Genomic DNA, 11,582 nt, shown 5'->3' on the forward strand with positions numbered 1-11,582 from the left:
ATGTGCCAAGTTGGAGCATGGGTCCTGGAGGTCGGTTGAGGGCAGCTGCTGGCGGCCAGACGGCCGATTTTTGTGCACTTTTCTCTGGGGGAATTTGACCAGGTTGGGGCTTGGCTCCCGGAGATCAGTTGAGGCGGTGGATAGGGGCGGTTGCTGGTGGCCAGATGGCCAATTTTTGAGCACTTTTCTCGAGGAAATTGGACCAGGTAAGCCGGTCGAATTTGGGACACTTTTCTTGGGGGAAAAGGGCGCCAAATTGGATTGAACAAAATTAGAATCTGACTCCCAGAGGTCAGTTGAGGCTGTGGATGGATGAGGACAGTTGCTGGCAGCCGATTTTTGGGCATTTTTCTTTTTAGTATATTGTATGGGAGTCCTCAGTTGGCACTGCGTCCGACTTGGGTGTAAATTAGGTTAAAAATGGAAGAACAAGGCCAAAAAAGACATTTGCTTTGTCTTAAAATTAAACAAAAATGAGGTCTAAAATGGTGTGCATTTAGAATGTTATATGGGAGACTTCAGTTGATGCTGTGGATCAATTTTTCATCAAAGCTTCATGCAAATGGTACCAAATTTTTAAGGGTCATTGCGACAAAGGTCCTTATTAAGTGTGCAAAATTTGACAGCCATGGAGTCAAATGGGATTTTAAAAAAGAACCAGGCTCCAGGCCCACTGTCCTGGAAACCTCACACGCACTTAAGCACCCCTCCTCGGGCACAAACTCCCGTCCGAGCCCCGAGTAGCATTGCGCAAGGTGAATCATTCCCTCAGTTAAAGAATTGGACCTCTTGCAGGGATCTATGCCATTTTACTCAGATGGTCTTAATGTTGTGGCTGACCAGTGTTAGGCTATAAAGTAATATACACTGCTCAAAAAAATTAAACACTTTGAAGACAGATCTCAGTGGAAAAAAATAAAATAAATCATACTGGATATTTGGTCAATGTGTGAAGGATGAAAGGACACCACAATTGGTGGAAATGATCAACGCACAGACTGAATTCAAAGACACCCCTATCATGTTAAAAAGGCAAAAAGGTCATTGTAGCAACTCAAAATGGTATAAAGTGGCCCCCACCTGATTGTATGCATTACAACATGCTCCAAAGGGTCATGTCATTAGTAGTGATACTGACCAGGGCAATATTGCAGTACTGAAGAATCAGAGAAGACAGAAATGAAAAGTTAATGGTTTTATTCCAAATAAATAAAATGCATCTTAAGCCACTGGAACATCTTATTCCAAGGAACTTACCAACCTCAGTCAATGCTGTGTTTACAAAGTGTCTGCCATTATCACTGCTGATCTTCTCTAGAATGCCCCATCTAGGAATTATTTCTGTCAGCAGTACTTTAGTTGTTGCATTACTGAGGAACCAAAACAGTCAAATTAGTGTAGCCTACAATATCACGGGAGGCCAGGACAGCTTTCTCTGCAGCTGCAACAGCAAGAAGACAACCCGGCAGGGCTGCAGCCACAGAGTCCAATTTTGCTGAGAAATACGCCACTGGCCTTTGCCTGCCCCCATGTTCCTGCATAAGAACAGATGCAATGATGTCGCCATTTGTTGATTCTTCTCAGCAACTGCCTGTATGAAAGGTTTATGAGGATCTAGAATGCCAAGTGTTGGAGCTGTTTGAAAAGCTGGCATTAAGAAATATATTTTTGACCTGATCAATGACTCTCAGACAAAGTTAAGTGATCCACATCTATTTGGAAAAAACTTTATGATACAAAATGGCAATTTATTAGTTATTTGGGGCATCTGAACACTTGAATTAGAGAACAGGTGGATGTGGATATTTTAAACTTAATTTAAAGAACAAATTTCTTTCATTAAAAGTTGCCAATTCTGGTTCCACTCTTTACGACAACCAACATTTTCTCCAGATGAAGACAGCTGACCGTGACTTTTTACACCGGCTTCTGCTAAACTGTATTTTCATTGTGAAATATCTCAACTTTTCATTGTGATTCAGTGAAAAAAAACAAAAAAAACACAAAATCATGATTCACAGAGGATTCATTTGAATTTTTCTTGATTCACTGCCAACATTTGGTCATATTTTAATTTTTGCCGAAAAGACATAAGAAGAAATTTAGCAGAGAAGTAAAGTAAAGTATTTATCAAGAACATGTCCTAGTTCTGATCTAACAATTCCCTATATTCACAGTTACTGTATAAGATATTTATGAGATTGGAGAGCTTTTACCTGGAATCAAGTACTATGGGAATTATAAGGAAGAGTTCAGTAATCTGATTGGTTTGATCATATGTCTGTCACAGGAAAACCTGATGCTGCATTCACTAACAACTGGGAACTTAGAAGTTCAGACTGAGAAATCAAAGAAAACACCACCTAAAGTTGATTAGATATACTCCATTATCTCTTCACTTATCTTTTAACTAAAATGTTAACAATTAAAGCTTTCTTTCATTATTGATTTTATAAGGCATAAAAGTACTTTATGCCTCATTCAAATAAAATTTTTCTTCAGTTTAATCAACTACATAATTGTTTGTTCTTTATAACAAAGCAGGAAAGCTAAGGTTGCTGTGAATTCTTAAACCCACTTTGTGAAACAAAGATGATAAATTACATGATTATGAGTCCCAATTTCCAAATTCCAAGGTACATCGAATCCTGCATGTCTTCTCTGAGTTGAAAGCCAATTAGACCTATGAGGAACAGCTGTGATACCTGCATGATGAACTTTTTAAAACTTGCCTGTTGCATTTTTGTGTTTGAACTGAAGCAATGGGAGCTGTTTGGGTCCAGATAGTTTGTGTTCTGACAATATGGTTAACCAGAGGTTTGTGTTTTAGTGTTCTTTATATAAATGTATATATTTCCCTTGTATAATTATTTTTTGGTTGTAATTGGTTTTATGGTAATCTGATGTGTCAGGGTGAGGTTGTATATGTTGTTCCATGAAGTAGCAGAAACATGAAATTTTAATGAATTATCTGTCCATAGGCTGGTGTTTGCCAGTTGTTGGAACAAATGGAAGATCTTATGTGCTGCAGAGGAATCAAAATGGTCAGTAAATCAATAGCATAAACTCTTTTGAGCTTCTTTCTGACAATAACTCCTTGGTCTCCTTCCAGACTGGTCATCCAATGATGTTTCTCCCAAGACAAACCTTGGCCTTCTTAAGTCGATGGATTCCATGTTGGTAAAAAATGTTGAAGGTGAGCAAGTTCTGTGACCAACTCAACATTTGTCCTGGCCTCTTACAGCAGAAGAATTTAATACTTAAATTATATGTGACTGTTTCATTCAAAGCAGCTCTTCATATTTACATAAAAAGATTTAAAATAAAATTTCTGTGGTGTGGGGACAGCTTCATTTGGTGTTTGAAGCAGCTCCTGAGAAAGCCTTGTTCTTGTTCTCACTTATTACAACAAGGTGGATAACTTGGTTAAGCTAACAAAGTTCCAGGTCCAAGTAGTGGGACTTGGCAATTAAAGTGTATTGAAATGGTCTTGTATGCCTGTTTCTTTCCGTGCAACTGGAAAAAAAAGAAGTGGAAGCTAAGGCGTCAAATGGCAACGCAGGATTAAATAACCTCATGACCGCACTGAAAGAGGCGTCCAGCGGCAACCAGACTGTCATGGCGGATGCGTCCAGCGGCAACCAGACTGTCATGGCGGATGCGTCCAGCGGCAACCAGACTGTCATGGCGGATGCGTCCAGCGGCAACCAGACTGTCATGGCGGATGCGTCCAGCGGCAACCAGACTGTCATGGCGGATGCGTCCAGCGGCAACCAGACTGTCATGGCGGATGCGTCCAGCGGCAACCAGACTGTCATGGCGGATGCGTCCAGCGGCAACCAGACTGTCATGGCGGATGCGTCCAGCGGCAACCAGACTGTCATGGCGGATGCGTCCAGCGGCAACCAGACTGTCATGGCGGATGCGTCCAGCGGCAACCAGACTGTCATGGCGGATGCGTCCAGCGGCAACCAGACTGTCATGGCGGATGCGTCCAGCGGCAACCAGACTGTCATGGCGGATGCGTCCAGCGGCAACCAGACTGTCATGGCGGATGCGTCCAGCGGCAACCAGACTGTCATGGCGGATGCGTCCAGCGGCAACCAGACTGTCATGGCGGATGCGTCCAGCGGCAACCAGACTGTCATGGCGGATGCGTCCAGCGGCAACCAGACTGTCATGGCGGATGCGTCCAGCGGCAACCAGACTGTCATGGCGGATGCGTCCAGCGGCAACCAGACTGTCATGGCGGATGCGTCCAGCGGCAACCAGACTGTCATGGCGGATGCGTCCAGCGGCAACCAGACTGTCATGGCGGATGCGTCCAGCGGCAACCAGACTGTCATGGCGGATGCGTCCAGCGGCAACCAGACTGTCATGGCGGATGCGTCCAGCGGCAACCAGACTGTCATGGCGGATGCGTCCAGCGGCAACCAGACTGTCATGGCGGATGCGTCCAGCGGCAACCAGACTGTCATGGCGGATGCGTCCAGCGGCAACCAGACTGTCATGGCGGATGCGTCCAGCGGCAACCAGACTGTCATGGCGGATGCGTCCAGCGGCAACCAGACTGTCATGGCGGATGCGTCCAGCGGCAACCAGACTGTCATGGCGGATGCGTCCAGCGGCAACCAGACTGTCATGGCGGATGCGTCCAGCGGCAACCAGACTGTCATGGCGGATGCGTCCAGCGGCAACCAGACTGTCATGGCGGATGCGTCCAGCGGCAACCAGACTGTCATGGCGGATGCGTCCAGCGGCAACCAGACTGTCATGGCGGATGCGTCCAGCGGCAACCAGACTGTCATGGCGGATGCGTCCAGCGGCAACCAGACTGTCATGGCGGATGCGTCCAGCGGCAACCAGACTGTCATGGCGGATGCGTCCAGCGGCAACCAGACTGTCATGGCGGATGCGTCCAGCGGCAACCAGACTGTCATGGCGGATGCGTCCAGCGGCAACCAGACTGTCATGGCGGATGCGTCCAGCGGCAACCAGACTGTCATGGCGGATGCGTCCAGCGGCAACCAGACTGTCATGGCGGATGCGTCCAGCGGCAACCAGACTGTCATGGCGGATGCGTCCAGCGGCAACCAGACTGTCATGGCGGATGCGTCCAGCGGCAACCAGACTGTCATGGCGGATGCGTCCAGCGGCAACCAGACTGTCATGGCGGATGCGTCCAGCGGCAACCAGACTGTCATGGCGGATGCGTCCAGCGGCAACCAGACTGTCATGGCGGATGCGTCCAGCGGCAACCAGACTGTCATGGCGGATGCGTCCAGCGGCAACCAGACTGTCATGGCGGATGCGTCCAGCGGCAACCAGACTGTCATGGCGGATGCGTCCAGCGGCAACCAGACTGTCATGGCGGATGCGTCCAGCGGCAACCAGACTGTCATGGCGGATGCGTCCAGCGGCAACCAGACTGTCATGGCGGATGCGTCCAGCGGCAACCAGACTGTCATGGCGGATGCGTCCAGCGGCAACCAGACTGTCATGGCGGATGCGTCCAGCGGCAACCAATTCTGAATAAAACCATCAACTTTTAATTTCTTTCTTCTGTTTCTTGAGTACTGCAATATTGCCCTGGTCAGTGTCACTACTGATGACCCTTTGGGCTCCTGTGCACTTAACAGTTTCACCTTGGGCCCATGTTCCAGTCAAGGAGCATGTTGTAGTATTCTGCATATCCACTGAAGGATACACCGACCTCTACAGGCTGAACAACAGCTGCCCATGGGCATCTGGTTAAACTCCTTGGCCCTGTTGTCAGACCATGTACTGGTCTAGCGTTCCTCCAAGAGCATGGCCTTGTGGCCAGAGTATGTAGACAATTCCTTTAGGAATTTATACCACTCAAAAGGGCCCTACACTTACCTGACCTAAATCCAACAGAAAACCTGTAGGACATGTCTTGGTTAAACTGACACAGTTGGGTTGCATCTGACTGTCCAGAAGTTCAGTGATGTTCTTTTCCACATTTGGGATAAATGTCCCTTCAGGGCACCGTCTGATCCATTAGGAGCATGCCCCAATGTTGTAATGCATGCAATCATGTGGGAGCCACTTGGTATCATTTTGAGTTGCTACAATGACCCTTTTCACATGATGGGGGTGTCTTTTGAACTCGGTCAGTCTGTAGATCATTTCCATCAATTGTGGTGTCCTTTCATCCTTCACACATTGCCTGGATATGCAGTATGATTATTTACTTTCCCACTGAGATCTGCTTTCAAAGATTTTTGTTTTTTAACAGTTTATATTGGCTAATTATCAACCTATATCCCATCTCCCCTTTTGTCTAAAGTTCTTGGAAAAAATAGTTGCAGCTCAGCTTTGTAATCATTTACATAGAAATAATCTCTTTGAAGAGTTTCAGTCAGGATTCAGAGTGCATCATAGCACAGAAACAGCACTGGTAAAAGTTACCAATCATCCCCTCTTAGCCTCTGATAGCAGACTTGTTTCTGTACTTGTCCTGTTGGATCTCCTTGCCGCATTTGATACGATCGATCACAGCATTCTGTTACAGAGACTTGAACATGTTATTGGGATTAACACACAATCATTGCAAATATTAATGATTTTATGAGCTACATAACTTAATTTGAATTTCCCTGACTGGGGGATGAATAAAGTATTTCTCTATTCTATTCTAGCCACCTAAAAATCACTTATTTTAAGGCTTAAAAGTCCACTTTCAAAATGGGACTTTCAAAGTTATCTCTAATTAGATATAATGCAAGTTTGGGAGACTGGACTGAAGAGAAGTTTCGGTGCAATCTGTTGGTTTCTTAGTCAGGAAATTGTTTTTGAATTGGCTCTGTGTGAATGAATTGGATTCATTTTTAAATTAATTAATTGGAATATGATTACAATGAATTGGATTATATCATTGAAATGCCCTGAGATGACATTTGTTGTAATTTGGCGTTATATAAATAAAACTGAATGGAATTGCAGGAAAAACATATCAAATGTGGAAAAAGGCTTATCTTGGAAACATTTTAAAAACTGACATTAATTCTGTCTTGGTAAACACTGCTGGTGGGAAACATTACACTGGTTGCTGAAAAACTGGCAGAAGTGGACCTTCCAATGTGACAGTGCCATGAAGTATTCAGCTGCCTGAAAAAAACAGTTAATTACTATTAAAAATAGTCATTTTGACAAACTCTTAAAAACAACGGTTTGACAAAATGAGTCAAACCCAGATATCATCTGCTCAACTTCAGTCGTGTGACATGGTAGACAACGATTTACCTGAGGATTTCTACACATATACCATTACTTTTGGCGATAATGAAAGTTATGAGTAACCCACCAACAAGTCAGAAAATGACCTTTTGGAAAAAGAACAATGCCAGGCCTTTGAGGATTCCCCGTCTCCTCAAACAGTAAATGACAAAGAGGAAAAAGAACCATCCCAGGTCTCTGCTGCGGCTGTGACTCCTCAGTCCGAGGACGTCCAGCTTGTGCAGGATCATCCCCAGGCCTCCAAAGTTTGTCGCGTCACGTGGAAGTTTCCAATTTCACAAACCGACAAACAAGCCCAGGCCTCCAACAAATATAACATTACTTTTGGCAGTGACGAAAGTTATAAAGAACCCACCAACAGATCAGAAATTTTAACATCAAGCTCAGAAAATGAGCTGTTGGAAAAGGAACAATCCCAGGTCTCTGCTGCGGCTGTGACTCCTCAGTCCGAGGACGTCCAGCTTGTGCAGCATCATCCCCAGGCCTCCAAAGTTCGTCGCGTCACCTGGAAGTTTCCAATTTCACAAACCGAGGAGATTCCCTCGAATGCCTCTGTTGCAGACGAAGATTATGGATCAGAGAAATTACAGGAATCTTACCAAAATAATGAGGACAAGATCAACTATTTATACCATCGGATGGATATTGTCAGGACTAAGCTGCTGAAAAAGAATTTCTTTCTAACACGAGAAAAAGACAGAAGAATCGCAGCAGAGAATGGCTGCTCCATTTCTGAGGAAAAACTGATGGACCTGGAAAACAGTGAGCGTCATCTCCGTGAAAAGTGTGAGCAGGAGCTCAAGGAATGCAATGAAGTCATTGCAGAATTTTGTGAAACACTGAAACCAACAGTATCTGAAACTGAATATCAGTCAGTTGTGAAAGAGGTTGAGAGCTTGAAAGAACAACTCATAGAAAAGACTTATTGCTCTTATTGCTCTTGCCTCCAAACTAAAGGCACAGGAGGAGGTGTTGTGACTTTTGTGGAGTTCAAATTACCTATTATGCTATACTCAGTAGTTAAAGATGAGAAGTCAGGAAGTATCAAAGATGAGACAGATTCAGCTGGTTCGCGGTCCAATGATGGTTTATTGCAGAGTTACAATTCGACCATACATGAGAAGTAGCCCAGGCTAAGTCTGAAAACTCTTCTGAAAGTTCCCCTCTTTTATACAAGTTGGGCCTGTGGATGCTCCTCCCCGGGGCCCCTCCTTTCGTATGGCGTTTATTCCCTAATCTTCCACCGTTATGTCTTAATTACTTAATGTACCCGAGGCTGGGCCCCCTATCCTGTCTTTTTTTAAACCTTTATTCAAGTAATAGTCCTTCCCCCTACTCCTGACCTCCCCTTTACATTCATATCTCCTGTTAGCTATCTTTAGTACATATGTCTTTACCACTGCTTGACATGGCTACACCTGGGTACTTTCCCATGGTATTAATGATTGGCTTGTCATTACACAGAGCTAAACCTTGGTACTTTCCATGGCCTCATATCAGGTGTTTTCTAGTTTTTACCTTAGTAAGCGTTCTCTCCTATTCCATTACTTTTAGGGCCCGGTAAACTTACACCACATTTCCCCCCTGTGGTCCTGAAAAGGACGACCCATCAAAGAAAACCACGTGTCCGTAGATATCATGCACACACAAATTAACAAAGTACAGCACACGATTATAGAGGTAAAACAGCACACTGATTATAGAGGTAAAAACACCACACCAGTAGTAATTTGTCAGCAGATATGCATCCCACAGTGAGGATCACCAGAAGATGAAGTAACAGCTGTAAAGACAGCGGTATGACCTCACCTTAAAATCCATCCCGGGACTGGCCCATCCAAATGGCTCTCGTGATCGTCCCTGACGGGCTCCTAGCTGACCCTTGCAGACATGGCCAGGGAAACATCCTCTCACATGTAGGTTGTGAGAGGTAAAACCCTAGCCAGGTGGCAAAGGCAGCAGTACTACATGTCAACACTAAACTAATAGTACCATAAAAATCACACGTGAACATGCAAGGTAAATATATCTGTGAAATACTAATATTTGTAACAGCACACACCAAACCATGTCCATTTCTGCTCATGCAGCTAGTTACCTTTGGTTTGTTCTAAGGGTGAACCCTTGGCACACGTATGAGGGTTAATCCTCTTAAACCTTTTTTTTATAGAAAGATTTTTGATTCTTGTTTTCTCTAAACTCATTGCCACTAGGACAATGCTTAAATTGTACCAATTTAAAGTCACTCATCAGGCCTGTGCCGATGACACAGGCTAAGCTTATAACAGAGAGTTCTCACCCTCACCACTTCAACATGTATTTTGCTATATAGCAACACAACAGAGTGCTATGCAGCAATATACTTATTCACGGTGCTTATGCACTCGGGAATACATCATTGAACCATGCCCCCATAGCAAGGTTACTAATTTCCTGATATTAAACATTATCCATATCATCCATAAACAAGCATTAATTATTTATCCGTACTTACTACCTTTGCATTAATTATTTTCACCCCGTTAATTTATCGCAATATGTTATACATTCTCGCTTCTGATAGTCCCATTCTGTTGTCTTAATCCTCCAGCAGGTCCTTCCTGCGGTGCAGTGGGTTCCCCCACCCCCCTTCTCAGTATGGCTTCCATTCCGTTGACTGCAGCGATTTGTTGCCGCAGTCTGTTTTGACAAAAGGTGAGAAGTGAGGTGTTGGCTTGTCGCAGTTGTGTCAGGGTTTGCTGAGCCCGATCATAGTCAGTCTGTGTCCGATCCACCTGTCTCTGCAGAGTGTTGGCTTTCTGTTGGGCAAGGACTAATTGCTGAGTCAGTCGCTCTTGCTCTGCTCTCGCCCGAGTCAGGTTCTGTTTGTACTTGCCTCTATGAGCAGAGCTTCTGACTTTCTGGATCTGTTTGGCCATAGGGGTGAGACCTGCTCACAGAGCAGAGTAGACTGTCTTTGTCATGGTCCCAATCTCACCCCGAAGATCACTGAGTTGCATGTACTGGTCGAAAGGCCGGGCCAGGAATGCTGAGATATGAGCTCTATCACCCGGGCCGACTTGAAGATAGGTCGGTCTGACAGACGGAGGTCTTGCCATCGGTTGGATCGCAGCTGCGGGTTGGCCGATGTGGCTCTCCGAAGGATGTCTTCGATCCTCTGGGTCGTCTGGACTTTGCGGGTTGGACGGAGGTCTGCGATAAACTGCTGGCCATTGGATCTCGGGCAGATCTGCTGGTGGTCTCGCTGGATTCACCAAGGTGCCTATTTGGAACAAATGGGTTGGCAGCTAGGGGTGGATGTGTTCCTACGGGTGTGTGTGTGTAGTCCCCTCTGCTAGAACTGTGACCGAACCAATCATTCACGGCCACATGTGGGCGGGTAAAGAAAGCCACCGCCATTTCCAACAGTCTGTGATGGAGACATGGTAGGTTTAGTGATTATATGATTATCTCATGCCTATGAAAAATTTGCTGTCCGTGTTATATGTGACGATTTGTAACATGAACGTGAGTACTTACAACGTGTATGTGAATATTTACAACATGTACATGAGCATTTACGACGTGTATGTGAGTATTTACTACGTGTATGTGAGCATTTACCATGTGTATGTGAGTATTTACAATGTGTATGTGAGTATGTACAACAAGTACCTTGTTGGGAGCAGGCGGCGACCATTACCTCCCTACCTATTTTCCTACATTTCATACAGCCCTATGCCCTCTTCCAAGTCTGGGGGATCTTGCATCAATATGACTGGGAATTGTCCAGTTATGCTAGTAAAAAGACGTGATATTAGGAGACGGAGCAGAGGTATGACACTGCAGATCACCAGCAGCACCACCAACACAATTCCAGCCATTTTTAGATATTTTAGCCATCCTAGTTTACCTAGCCAGTCCCTAAAGCTTGTAATTTACGTATTCCAATTGGAATTTTTTACATGTTCATCTCGCAGCCGCTTCATTTCTTTCAGAACTCCCGTCAAACTACCGTTGGCGCCTGTATGCATTGGGATCAAGGTGCAGCATTCTTCCCCAATTATGTCACAAATTCCCTGATCCTCTGCCATGCGTGTTTCTATCACAAATCTATTTTGTAAGGTCATTAATGATGTTGCATGTAACTGTTCCCGCACTAGCGCCACCCCTTTGACAGTGAAATTCATAAATCTTTGCTGATTAAACCAAAGGAGATTAACCCACCGACTGTTCCTAGCTATGTATTGGGCGTTTGCTACAGTTCCTGCATATGGAACTGGGCCTAATCCCCTCCCAGTCTCTATCCAGGCTTCTCCTATAGCATTGTTATCATCAGGAAC

Source organism: Leuresthes tenuis, unplaced genomic scaffold, assembly GCF_036924035.1.
Source record: "Leuresthes tenuis unplaced genomic scaffold, fLeuTen1.0.hap1 SCAF_19, whole genome shotgun sequence".
NCBI lineage: Eukaryota > Metazoa > Chordata > Actinopteri > Atheriniformes > Atherinopsidae > Leuresthes > Leuresthes tenuis.